The following is a 13,955-nucleotide window of genomic DNA, read 5'->3' as shown; positions in this document are numbered from 1 at the left end:
TTTAATCTCATAGGAGGTTGCCTCAGTGGCGGGAGCAACAATAGGAGTGCAGATAAAGTCATTGTTGTTGTGACTAGTGAAGTCACACAACTTGTTCTTCTCAGTGGAATCCATAGCAGCAGCAACAAGCAAGAACAAAGCAACTAATTTTTTTATGGTTTTTGGTATAAGACTCTAAAGCAAAAACTAGAAAGCAAACTAACAAGACTAAAAAGCAAAGGTAAAAGATAGTGTGCAACTCCCCTATCTTGAAGACTGGAGTCCCCGACAACGGCCCCGGAAATTTTCTTGATGACGAGTTGATGGATATACTTCTCGCCCCTCGTTGATTACCCCAAGTGGGAGGTGGAGATGTAGTCAGCAGCAGATTTCCCTTACACGGGGACTGTAAGGTTTATCGAACCAGGAGGACTCCGAGGATCAACGAGTAGGTGTCCGCTGCTCTGGCGCTAGCAGAAGACGTGGACCTGCACACACAACAAATAACTTTGCTCCCAACAATTTCAGAGAGGTTCTCAATCTCTCCGGCCTTGTATTTTGCAAAGGATCAAAACACAAGCGGGAATAGCGATAGTGATTGCAACGAAAAAGTAAATAAAAATGGTAAATGGTGGAGGTGTAAACAATGGTGGTAATATGGACCAGAGTCACATGATGTTCACTAGTGATGTCTCTCTCCCAAAAGACGATAAACAACTATGCTAGGTAAACAAATTACAGTTGGGCAATTGACAGAATTATAAACGCACCGCAATGCTAATCATGCTACTAGAAAGTTAGAGGCTCAAAAGTAATGGGTAGTACGCCAAGACAAGTAGACCGTTTATCCATCGGCAACTACTCTCTAATCATCCACCTTGAGATATCTATCCAGAACATCTTGCTGGTATTAAGTTGCGAGGCCCATCCAAAGTGTAAACTCAAAGCAACGGACAACTGCATTAACGAACTTTGCGTAAGGTAAACAATCCTTGCAACCGTGGTCACAAGCACCGTTGTTTTCTCCTTGGTGGCAACAACACATTCCCTAGTCTCATGTTTCTGTCACTCAAGCTAGACATCAGGGGACATGAACCCAGAATCATGCATAACGCTCCCTCTTGGAGTTACAATCTACTACTCGGCCAAAACGATAAAGAGCAACGGAGAACATGCATGGACTACTCAAGAACATAATATAAAAGGAGAACCAAATATATAACTCATCACAATCTGAACATAATCTAATAATCCATCGGATCCCATCAAACGCAGCATAGCAATAGGTAAATTACATAGATACCTTGATCATGTAGGGCAACTCACAAGGGCTAATCATTGAAGCACAAAATTGGAGAGAAGACATCACATAGCTACTGGTCATGGACTCATGGTTGATGACCCACAAGTATAGTGGATCAATCGTAGTCCTTTCGATAAGTAAGAGTGTCAAACCCAACGAGGAGCAGAAGGCTCTGATAAACGGATTTCAGCAAGGTAATAACTGCAAGCACTGAAAGTAGCGGTAACAAGTGATTGTGTAGCGAGGTGAAACGTAGAAACAAAGAGTAACAAGTAACAAGTAGTAGCAATGGTGCAACAAGTGGCCCAATCCCTTTTGTAGCAAGGGACAAGCCTGAACAAAGTCTTATAGGAGGAAAAACGCTCCCGAGGACACACGGAAATTTCTGTCATGCTAGTTTCATCATGCTCATATGATTCGCGTTCGTTACTTTGGTAGTTTGATATGTGGGTGGACCGGCGCTTGGGTACTGCCCTTACTTGGACAAGCATCCCACTTATGATTAACCTCTCTCGCAAGCATGCACAACTACAAAAGAAGAATTAAGACAAAGTCTAACCATAACATTAAACTAGTGGATCCAAATCAGCCCCTCACGAAGCAACACATAGACTGGGGTTTAAGCTTCTGTCACTCCAGCAACCCATCATCTTCTTACTACTTCCCAATGCCTTCCTCTAGGCCCAAATATGTTGAAGTGTTATGTAGTCGATGTTCACATAACACCACTAGAGGAAAATACAACATACAACATATCAAAATACCGAACGAATATCAAATTCACATGACTATTATTAACATGACTTATCCCTTGTCCTTAGGAACAAAAGTAACTACTCACAAGACATAATCATAATCATGACCACAGGTGTAATGAATAGCATCAAGGATCTGAACATAAACTCTTCCACCAAATAATTCAACTAGCATCAACTACAAAGAGTAATCAACACTACTAGCAACCTTACAAGTACCAATCGGAGTCGCGAGACGAAGATTGGTTACAAGAGATGAACTAGGGATTGGAGAGGAGATGGTGCTGAAGAAGATGTTGATGAAGATGCATCTCCTCCGGAGCTCTAGATTGGATCTGCTCAAGTTCCGCCTTGTGGCGGCGGCGAAACCACGAAAAAGCTCCCTCTTCAAATAATCCTTGCAAAATAAGAGATAAAAGGCATAAATATGGTACCACAAGTAATATAACAGCCCAAAAAGCAATAAATATCAACATGAAAGCATGATGCAAAATGGACGTATCAACTCCCCCAAGCTTAGACCTCGCTTGTCCACAAGCGAAAACCAAGTTCCATAAACATGTCCACATGTTTGGTGACGAAGGTGTCGATAAAACAAAATACGGACATGAGGGCATCATGATCACACATAGAACAGCAATACATCATAAAGATTCTTATGGGAAAGTAACAATTCCTTCACAAAGCAAAGCATGAAGCAAAAACCTTACCAAGAAGTAACCAACAATAGTCCATAGTCATTGAAGCAATTGCAATTTATCACAACATCAGAAAGAGTCAAATAAGAGCTTGTAAGGCAAACCCACATACTCAATCATCTCTTTTGTTTTCCACAATTGTTACAACTCACGTGGTACCTCATGGTGTCAAAGTTTCAGCTAGACACAGAGGAAGATAGGGGCTTATAGTTTTGCCTCCCAACCATTTACCTCAAGGGTAAAGTCAACAGCAATAAGGCATGAATACTCAACTCCAAGTTGATATATGAATATGGATCTTTCCCAAGCATGTGACGGTACCCAAGACAAAGGCAAAAACGGAATTGGTGATGATCACCATGACTCTTACAAGGGTAATAAGTAAAGTTACAAGATAGGCCCTTCGCAGAGGGAAGCAGAGGTTGTCATGCGCTTTTGAGGTTTGAATGTGTATCCTCTTAGTGCGGAGGAACGCCACTTTATATTGCCTCATGTGACAAAGAACTTTATTATGCAGTCTGTCGCGTTTATGTCTTCCTCATCACAGGTTCGTACAAAGCTTATTTTCCACACACTAATAGACCATACATATTAGAGAGCAATTTTTATTGCTTGACCGATGACAACTTACTTGAAGGATCTTATTCAATCCATAGGTAGGTATGGTGGACTCTCATGGCAAAAACTGGGTTGGAGGTTTATGGATGCACAAGTAGTATCTCTACTTGGTGCGGGAGTTTTTGTATAACATGAGGTGGAAGCAATCGTCACATGCTAAGGGATCTCTAATCATATAACATTGTTTGGAACCAAGCAAACACAATTCATTATGTTGTCTTCCTTGTCCAACATCTACTCCTAGGCATGTAATAGTTTGGTGAGTGCTCACAATTGTAAAAAGTGTCTAAGATGATATATTTATATGTGAACCTCTCTTTCCTTATTACTTCTTATTAATTGCAACAATGACTGAGGTCTATGTTGATTTATTCTCAACAAGTTTCAATCATCATACATGTCATAAGTGAAGTTATCACTTTCCATAGGATCGTCTCATGATCTTTCATGCTATCGTTCTTTTCATACTTTTGATCATGGCACAAAGCAAAGCCCTTGACTATGACACTCTTTATTATATAGCTCGTAAGCTCGAATACATCGGGGGAGAGACAAAAGCAAAAGACTCAAACTAAAAACTAAAGACTTATTCCTCTAAAAGAAGAAATAAAAACTGAAAAGGAAAGAACTAAAACAAAGGTGAAAGCAAAAGGTATAGAGGTGGTACGATACCAGGGCAACTCCCCAAGCTTGGCAGAAGCCAAGGGGATTGCCCATACCAATGCTTAGTTGTCTTCCTTTGGTGGTGATGGTGGTGTTGTTGTCGCCTTTGATTCCAAGAGAGCTATCAATCTTTGATTTATACCTTTGAGATCTGTGAGATGGTTTTCCAGCAAAACAACTTCACGAGAAAGAGAAATATTGTGACCACGAGTTGTTTCGCAAAACCTCAAGATTTCAATCAAGGATGGAGACAACACGTGGAGGAAGGGTTGGAGAAAATCTACTCCTTCAACGTCTTCAATGTTGAACATAGGTTGAACTTCTTCCCTAGCTTGGGTTTTCTACTTAGCTTGGTCCCTGGCTTCCGTGACTTCTACTCTTTTCAGATCAGCATCTACTTCCTCATTAACTTGGTGAAAATCATTCTCCCCAACAGATTCCTCAGACATCTTTGCTCTAAATCTGCGGCAGACAACAAGCTCGAAACGAAAACAGAGGGAAACTACGCGATACAAAGATCAAAACCTTCGGGCGACTATATATTGATTTTTTTTCTGGGCCAGAAGGAGTCCTCCGCAAGAAAACGGAGTCTGGGAGGCACACGAGGTGCCCACAAGCTTGCCAACCACCACCAGGGGGGTGGTGGCAGAGTGGGCCCTGGTGGCTGCCTCTTTTGCTCCCCGGAATGCTTTTTATTTTTCTAATTTTCCAAAAATTCCAAAACGGAAGAAATTTCCTATTGGAAAAGTGTCGGAGTCCAATTTCTTGCCGAAACAGATACATCTTCGTTTTCAAGGTCTGAAACAGGCTGATAAACATCCCTTATGTACTCCTCTCGAGTCATGACATTGATGATATTGGTCTCAACATTTATGGGAGTACCAGAGATGTAATGCTTGATTCTTTGACCATTTACCACTCTAGGAAAATTTCCTTCCGTGTTATTGATTTTGATGGCACCGGAACAATATACTTCCTCGACAACATAGGGACCTTCCCATTTAGAGAGAAGCTTGCCTGCAAAGAATCTCAAACGAGAATTGTATAGCAAAACATAATCACCGACATTGAACTCTCGTTTCTGTATTCGTTTGTCGTGCCATCTCTTAACCTTTTCCTTGAACAACATGGCATTCTCATATGACTGGGCTCTCCATTCATCTAACGAGCCGATATCAAACAACCGCTTCTCACGGGCAAGTTTGAAATCAAACTTGAGCTCTTTGATTGCTCAATAAGCTTTGTGTTCCACCTCAAGAGGTAAATGACAGGCCTTACCGTAAACCATTTTATACGGTGACATGCCCATGGGATTCTTATAAGCAGTCTGATAAGCCCATAATGCATCGTCAAGTTTGCTAGACCAGTTCTTTCAAGATATATTGACGGTCTTTTGTAGGATCAACTTGATCTCCCAATTACTCAACTCAACTTGACCACTAGACTGAGGATGATAAGGAGATGCAACTCTATGGTTGACATCATACTTAGCTAGCATCTTGCGGAAAACACCATGAATGAAGTGTGAACCGCCATCAGTCATCAAGTATCTAGGGACTCCAAATCTTGGGAATATGACTTCTTTAAGCATCTTAATAGAGGTGTGGTGATCAGCATTTTTAGTGGGGATAGCTTCTACCCACTTAGTAACGTAATCCACGACAACTAAGATGTGAGTGTACCCATTGGAACTCGGGAAGGGTCCCATATAATCAAAGCCACAGAGATCAAATGGTTCAATGAGAAGTGAATAGTTCATAGGCATTTCCTGATGCTTACTGATGTTCCCTATCCTTTGGCATTCGTCACAAGACAAGACAAACTTACAGGCATCCTTGAAGAGAGTGGGCCAATAGAAATCTGATTGCAATACCTTATGGGCAGTTCTATCTCCACCATGGTGTCCTCCGTAGGCTTCGGAATGACACTTCTGCAAGATCTGTCCCTATTCATGTTCAGGCAGACAACGTCTAATAACACCATCTACTCCTTCCTTATAAAGGTGAAGATCATCCCAAACATAGTGTCTCAAATCAAAGAAGAATTGCTTCTTTTGTTGATAGGTGAAACTGGGTGGTATGTATTTGGCTACGATATAGTTTGCATAATCGGCATACCACGGTGCACTATGTGAAGTGCGGATGACATTTAATTGCTCATCAGGAAAGCGTTCATCAATAGGTAGTGGGTCATCAAGGACATTCTCTAGCCTAGACAAGTTATCTGCTACAGGGTTATCAGCACCCGTTCAGTCAATGACGTGCAAATCAAATTCCTGTAGCAGGAGAACCCATCTCATCAGCCTAGGCTTAGCGTCCTTCTTCTGCATGAGGTACTTAATAGCAGCATGATCATAGTGAATAGTGACTTTGGAGTCAACTATGTAAGATCTGAACTTTTCACATGCAAACACAACTGCTAGAAATTCCTTCTCCGTAGTGGCATAGTTTCTTTGGGCACTGTCTAGAATTTTACTACCGTAGTGAATGACATTCAACTTCTTGTCAACTCTTTGTCCTAGAACAGCACCAATAGCATAATCACTAGCGTCACACATGATTTCAAAGGGCAAGTTCTAGTCAGGTAGTTGAACAATAGGTGCGGTTATCAAAGCCTTCTTAAGTATTTCGAAGGCTTCCTCACAATCCTCATCAAAAACAAAAGGAACATCCTTCTGCAAGAGGTTGGTAAGAGGCCTAGAAATCTTAGAGAAGTCCTTAATGAACCTTCTATAGAAACCAACATGACCTAGGAAACTTCATATACCTCTGATATCTGTGGGGCAAGGCATTTTCTCAATTGCATCAACCTTAGCCTTATCAACTTCAATGCCTCTTTCAGAGATTTTGTGTCCTACGACGATACCTTCATTAACCATAAAGTGGCACTTCTCCCAATTCAAGACGGGGTTGGTTTCTTCGCATCTCTGTAAGACTCGAACAAGGTTGCTGATGCAATCATCAAAGGAAGACCCGTAAACGGAGAAGTCATCCATGAAAACCTCGAATATATTTTCACAAAAGTCAGAGAATATAGCCATCATACATCTTTGGAAGGTGGCAGGTGCATTAAATAAGCCAAAAGGCATACGTCTATAGGCAAAGGTACCAAAAGGGCAGGTGAAAGTGGTTTTCTCTTGATCAGATTGTGCAACAGGTATTTGCGAGAAACCTGAATAACCGTCTAGAAAGCAGAAGTGTGTGTGCTTTGATAGCCTTTCTAGCATTTGGTCGATGAACGACAAAGGATAATGATCCTTCCTGGTTGCCTTGTTCAGTTTCCAGAAGTCTATCACCATTCTATAGCCGGTAATAATCCTTTGTGGGATTAGTTCATCCTTATCATTAGGAACGACGGTGATACCTCCCTTCTTAGGTACACAATGTACTGGACTTACCCAATCACTATGAGCAACAGGATAAATGATTCCTGCTTCCAGAAGCTTTAATATTTCTTTTCTAACGACCTCTTTCATCTTAGGATTTAATCTCCTTTCATGATCAGCAACTGGTTTAAAGTGAGGATCGATTTTAATCTTGTGCTGACATAGAGTAGGACTAATACCCTTAAGATCATCAAGAGTATAACCAATAGCAGCGCGGTGCTTCCTCGGAGTTTTTAGTAACTTCTTCTCTTGGCGCTCTGAGAGGAGAGCACTAATAATGACAGGATATATCTCCTTCTCATCAAGATAGGCATACTTAAGAGTATCACGCAACTATTTAAGCTCAAACACAGGATCACCCTTTGGTGGGGGAGGATCCCCAAGCAGTTCAACAGGCAGATTATTATTGAGAATAGGATGTTGTTCTAAGAAAATTCTATCTATCTCATCTCTCTCCTCCATATGCATATCATTTTCATGCTCAAGAAGATATTGCTCTAAAGGATCCGTAGGAGGTACGACAATAGAGGCAAGAGCAATGATTTCATCTCTACCAGACGACTCTCTTTCATGGGGCTGTCTTCCAAACTTGGAGAAGTTAAATTCATGAGACACACCCTCGAAACTTACTGTGACGGTCTGCTTAATGCAATCAATGTGAGCATTGACAGTGTTGAGAAAGGGTCTACCAAATATGATGGGACAAAAGCTATCTTGTGCAGTACCAAGGACGAGGAAATCAGTAGGATACTTTGTCTTACCACACAGGACTTCTACGTCTCTCACAATTCCTAGAGGGCAGATAGTGTCTCTATTAGCTAGCATAATAGTGACATCAATGGGTTCTAACTCAACAGGTGCAATCTCATCTTTGATTTCATCATATAGAGAACGAGGTATTGCACTAACACTAGCTCCCATAGCACATAAACCATGGTAACAGTGATCTCCTATCTTAACAGAAACAACGGGCAGGCCAACTACAGGTCTGTGTTTGTCTTTCGCATGAGGTTTAGCAATTCTAGCGGAGTCCTCACAAAATTTGATAACATGCCCGTCTATGTATTCGGCTAAGAGATCTTTGATAATAGCAACACTAGGTTCAACTCTAATCTCCTACGTATCACAGTTGGAGCTTTAGAATAATCCTTTATCCTAGCAGGGTATGGTGGTTTCTCAGTGTAAGCACAAGGAACAACAGGGTCACTAAAAGCTATGATTTTCTCCTCAACTAGATTGGTTTTGGCTATGTTGCTTTCTACAGGAGGATGATAATTAAACCACTTCTCTTTGGGAAGATCAACATGAGCAGCAAAAGATTCACATAGAGAAGCTACTATCTCAGAGTCAAGTCCATACTTAGCGCTAAAATGTCTAGAAGTGTTTGTCTCAACAAAAGATTTAACGCAATCAAACTGGAAATTCATACCTGACTCCTTACCTTCCCCCAGCTCCCAATCTTCAGAGTTGCGTTTGATTCTCTCCAATAAATTCCACTTGTGATCAATATCCTTCTTCATAAAAGAACCGGCACAAGAAGTGTCAAGCATGGTACGATCTTCATGAGAAAGCCGAGCATAAAAGTTTTGAGTGATGATTTCTATCGAGAGCTCATGATTGGGGCATGAATATAGCATTGATTTAAGCCTCCCCCAAGCTTGAGCTATGCTTTCTCTGTCACGAGGCCAAAAGTTATAAATAAAGTTCCGATCATGATGTACTAAATGCATAGGATAGAACTTTTGATGAAATTCCAATTTCAACCGATTGTAGCCCCATGGTCCAGCATCATCACATAGCCTATACAATGTCAACGCCTTATCCTTCAAAGATAAAGGAAATACTTTCTTCTTTACCTCATCCTCGGGCAAACCTGCAAGCTTAAATAAACCACAAACTTCATCTACATAGATTAGATGAAAGTCTGGATGTGAAGATCCATCTCTTGTAAAAGGATTAGCCAGCAGTTTCTCAAGCATACCCGAAGGAATTTCATAAAAGACATTTTCAGTAGGTACCTCAGGTTGAGGAGAAACTCCTCGTGCTTCCGTTCGTGGTGAAGATACCCCGAACAAACTCCTCAAAGGAACTGTTTCCATAGTGACAAGTGACAATAAATTTCAGCACAGTATAAAAATGTTTACTTACCAGTTTCCACTTACCAAAGGCGCTTCACTCCCCGGCAACGGCGCCAGAAAAGAGTCTTGATGACCCACAAGTATAGGGGATCAATCGTAGTCCTTTCGATAAGTAAGAGTGTCGAACCCAACGAGGAGCAGAAGGCTGTGATAAACGGATTTCAGCAAGGTGATAACTGCAAGCACTGAAAGTAGCGGTAACAAGTGATTGTGTAGCGAGGTGAAACGTAGCAAGCAAAGAGTAACAAGTAACAAGTAACAAGTAGTAGCAATGGTGCATCAAGTGTCCCAATCCCTTTTGTAGCAAGGGACAAGCCTGAACAAAGTCTTATAGGAGGAAAAACGCTCCCGAGGACACACGGGAATTTCTGTCATGCTAGTTTCATCATGCTCATATGATTCACGTTCGTTACTTTGATAGTTTGATATGTGGGTGGACCGGAGCTTGGGTACTGCCCTTACTTGGACAAGCATCCCACTTATGATTAACCTCTCTCGCAAGCATCTGCAACTACAAAAGAAGAATTAAGACAAAGTCTAACCATAGCATTAAACTAGTGGATCCAAATCAGCCCCTCACGAAGCAACACATAGACTGGGGTTTAAGCTTCTGTCACTCCAGCAACTCATCATCTGCTTACTACTTCCCAATGCCTTCCTCTAGGCCCAAATATGGTGAAGTGTTATGTAGTCGACGTTCACATAACACCACTAGAGGAAAAGAAAACATACATCATATCAAAATACCGAACGAATATCAAATTCACATGACTATTATTAAGATGACTTGTCCCATGTCCTCAGGAACAAAAGTAACTACTCACAAGACATAATCATAATCATGACCAGAGGTGTAATGAATAGCATTAAGGATCTAAACATAAACTCTTCCACCAAATAATCCAACTAGCATCAACTACAAAGAGTAATCAACACTACTAGCAACCTTACAAGTACCAATCGGAGTCGCGAGACGAAGATTGGTTACAAGAGATGAAATAGGGATTGGAGAGGAGATGGTGCTGAATAAGATGTTGATGAAGATGCCTCCCCTCCGATGAGAAGAGTGTTGATGATGACGATGGCGACGATTTCCCCCTCCGGGAGGGAAGTTTCCCCGGCAGGATCGTCCTGCCGGAGCTCTAGATTGGATCTGCTCAAGTTCCGCCTCGTGGCGGTGGCGAAACCACGAAAAAGCTCCCTCTTCAAATAATCCTTGCAAAATAAGAGAGAAAAGGCATAAATATGGTACCACAAGTAACATAACAGCTCAAAAAACAATAAATATCAACATGAAAGCATGATGCAAAATGGACGTATCAATGGTCCAAGGAGAACTACTCACAGCACGTCCGAAAAGCGTCCATGATGGTGGAGAAGCTCCCGGAGGTCAATCCTCCCTCCGGCAGAGTGCTGGGAAGATGTCTTCTAGCGCTCCCGATCTCGGAAGCGCTGCGGCAACGGAACGATGGAGAAATTCGTGATTCTAGATCTTCTGTAGGGTTTTCCCGTTGGAGAGGTAAATATAGGCCGAAGGAGGGTGATGACCCACAAGTATAGGGGATCAATCGTAGTCCTTTCGATAAGTAAGAGTGTCGAACCCAACGAGGAGCAGAAGGCTCTGATAAACGGTTTTCAGCAAGGTAATAACTGCAAGCACTGAAAGTAGCGGTAACAAGTGATGGTGTAGCGAGGTGAAACGTAGCAAGCGAAAAGTAACAAGTAACAAGTAGTAGCAACGGTGCAGCAAGTGGCCCAATCCCTTTTGTAGCAAGGGACAAGCCTGAACAAAGTCTTATAGGAGGAAAAACGCTCCCGAGGACACACGGGAATTTCTGTCATGCTAGTTTCATCATGTTCATATGATTCACGTTCGTTACTTTGATAGTTTGATATGTGGGTGGACCGGCGCTTGGGTACTGTCCTTACTTGGACAAGCATCCCATTTATGATTAAACCCTCTCTCAAGCATCCACACCTACGAAAGAAGAATTAAGACAACATCTAACCATAGCATTAAACTAGTGAATCCAAATCAGCCCCTTACGAAGCAACGCATAGACTGGGGTTTAAGCTTCTGTCACTCCAGCAACCCATCATCTACTTACTACTCCCCAATGCCTTCCTCTAGGACCAAATATGGCGAAGTGTTATGTAGTCGACGTTCACATAACACCACTAGAGGAAAAACAACATACATCATATCAAAATACCGAACGAATATCAAACTCACATGACTATTATTAGCATGACTTATCCCATGTCCTCAGGAACAAAAGTAACTACTCACAAGACATAATCATAATCATGATCAGAGGTGTAATGAATAGCATCAAGGATCTGAACATGAACTCTTCCACCAAGTAATCCAACTAGCATCAACTACAAAGAGTAATCAACACTACTAGTAACCTTACAAGTACCAATCGGAGTCGTGAGACGGAGATTGGTTACAAGAGATGAACTAGGGATTGGAGAGGAGATGGTGCTGGTGAAGATGTTGATGAAGATGCCTCCCCTCCGACGAGAGGAGTGTTGGTGATGACGATGGCAACGATTTCCCCCTCCGGGAGGGAAGTTTCCCCCGCAGGATCGTCCTGCGGGAGCTCTAGATTGGATCTGCTCAAGTTCCGCCTCGTGGCGGCGGCGAAACCACGAAAAGGCTCCTGATTGATTTTTTTTCTGGAACGAAACCCTTCATATAGCAAAAGAGGGGGGCTAGTGGGCCGTCAGGGAGCCCACAAGCTTGCCAGCCGCCACCAGGGGGGTGGCGGTGGTAGCGCTTGTGGCGCCCTGTTAGCCCCTCTGTGGTACTTCTTTAGCCTAGTATTTTTTTATATAATCCCAAAAAATTCCACGTAACTTTTCAGGGCATTTGGAGATGTGCAGAATAGTGGACTAAGATTTGCTCCTTTTCGAGTCCAGAATTCCAGTTGCCTGAATTCTCCCTCTTCAAATAAACCTTGCAAAATAAGAGAGAAAAGGCATAAGTATGGTACCACAAAGTAATATAACAGCCCATAAAGCAATAAATATCAACATGAAAGCATGATGCAAAATGGACGTATCAACTCCCCCAAGCTTAGACCTCACTTGTCCTCAAGCGAAAACCAAGTTCCATAAACATGTCCACATGTTTAGGGACGAAGGTGTCGATAAAACATAATACGGACATGAGGGCATCATGATCACACATAGAACAACAATACATCATAAAGATTCTTATGGGAAAGTAACAATTCCTTCACAAAGCAAAGTATGAAGCAAAAACCTTACCGAGAAGTAACCAACAACAGTCCATAGTCATTGAAGCAATTGCAATTTATCACAACATAAGAAAGAGTCAAATAATAGCTTGTAAGCCAAATCCACATACTCAATCATCTCTTTGTTTTCCACAATTGTTACAACTCACGTGGTACTCATGGTGTCAAAGTTTCAGCTGGACACAGAGGAAGATAGGGGCTTAAAGTTTTGCCTCCCAACAATTTACCTCAAGGGTAAAGTCAACAATAATAAAGCATAAGTACTCAACTCCAAGTTGATATATGAATACAGATCTTTCCCAAGCATGTGACGGTAGCCAAGACAAAGGCAAAAATAGGGAATTGGTGAAGATCACCATGACTCTTACAAGGGCAAAAAGTAAAGGTACAAGATAGGCCCTTTGCAGAGGGAAGCAGAGGTTGTCATGCGCTTTTGAGGTTTGAATGTGTGTCCTCTTAGTGCGGAGGAACGTCACTTTATATTGCCTCCTGTGATAAAGAACTTTATTATGCAGTCTGTCGCTTTTATGTCTTCCTCATCACAGGTTCGTACAAAGCTTATTTTCCACACACTAATAGATCATACATATTAGAGAGCAATTTTTATTGCTTGCACCGATGACAACTTACTTGAAGGATCTTATTCAATCCATAGGTAGGTATGGTAGACTCTCATGGCAAAACTGGGTTGAAGGTTTATGGATGCACAAGTAGTATCTCTACTTGGTGTGGGAGCTTTGGCTAATATGAGGTCGAAGCAAGCGTCACATGCTAAGGGATCTCTAATCATATAACATTGTTTGGAACCAAGCAAACACAATTCATTATGTTGTTTTCCTTGTCCAACATCTACTCCTAAGCATGTAATAGTTTGGTGAGTGCTCACAATTGTAAAAAGTGTCTAAGATGATATATTTATATGTGAACCTGTCTTTCCTTATTACTTATTATTAATTGCAACAATGACTGAGGTCTATGTTGATTTATTCTCATCAAGTTTCAATCATCATACGTGTCATATGTGAAGTTATCACTTCCCATAAGATCATCTCATGATCTTTCATGCTATCGTTCTTTTCATACTTTTGATCACGACACAAAGCAAAGCCCTTGACTAAGATACTCTTTATTATATAGCTCGTAAGCTCGA

This window comes from Hordeum vulgare, chromosome 5H, assembly GCF_904849725.1.
Source record: "Hordeum vulgare subsp. vulgare chromosome 5H, MorexV3_pseudomolecules_assembly, whole genome shotgun sequence".
NCBI lineage: Eukaryota > Viridiplantae > Streptophyta > Magnoliopsida > Poales > Poaceae > Hordeum > Hordeum vulgare.
Note: the sequence above shows the minus strand (reverse complement) of the source record.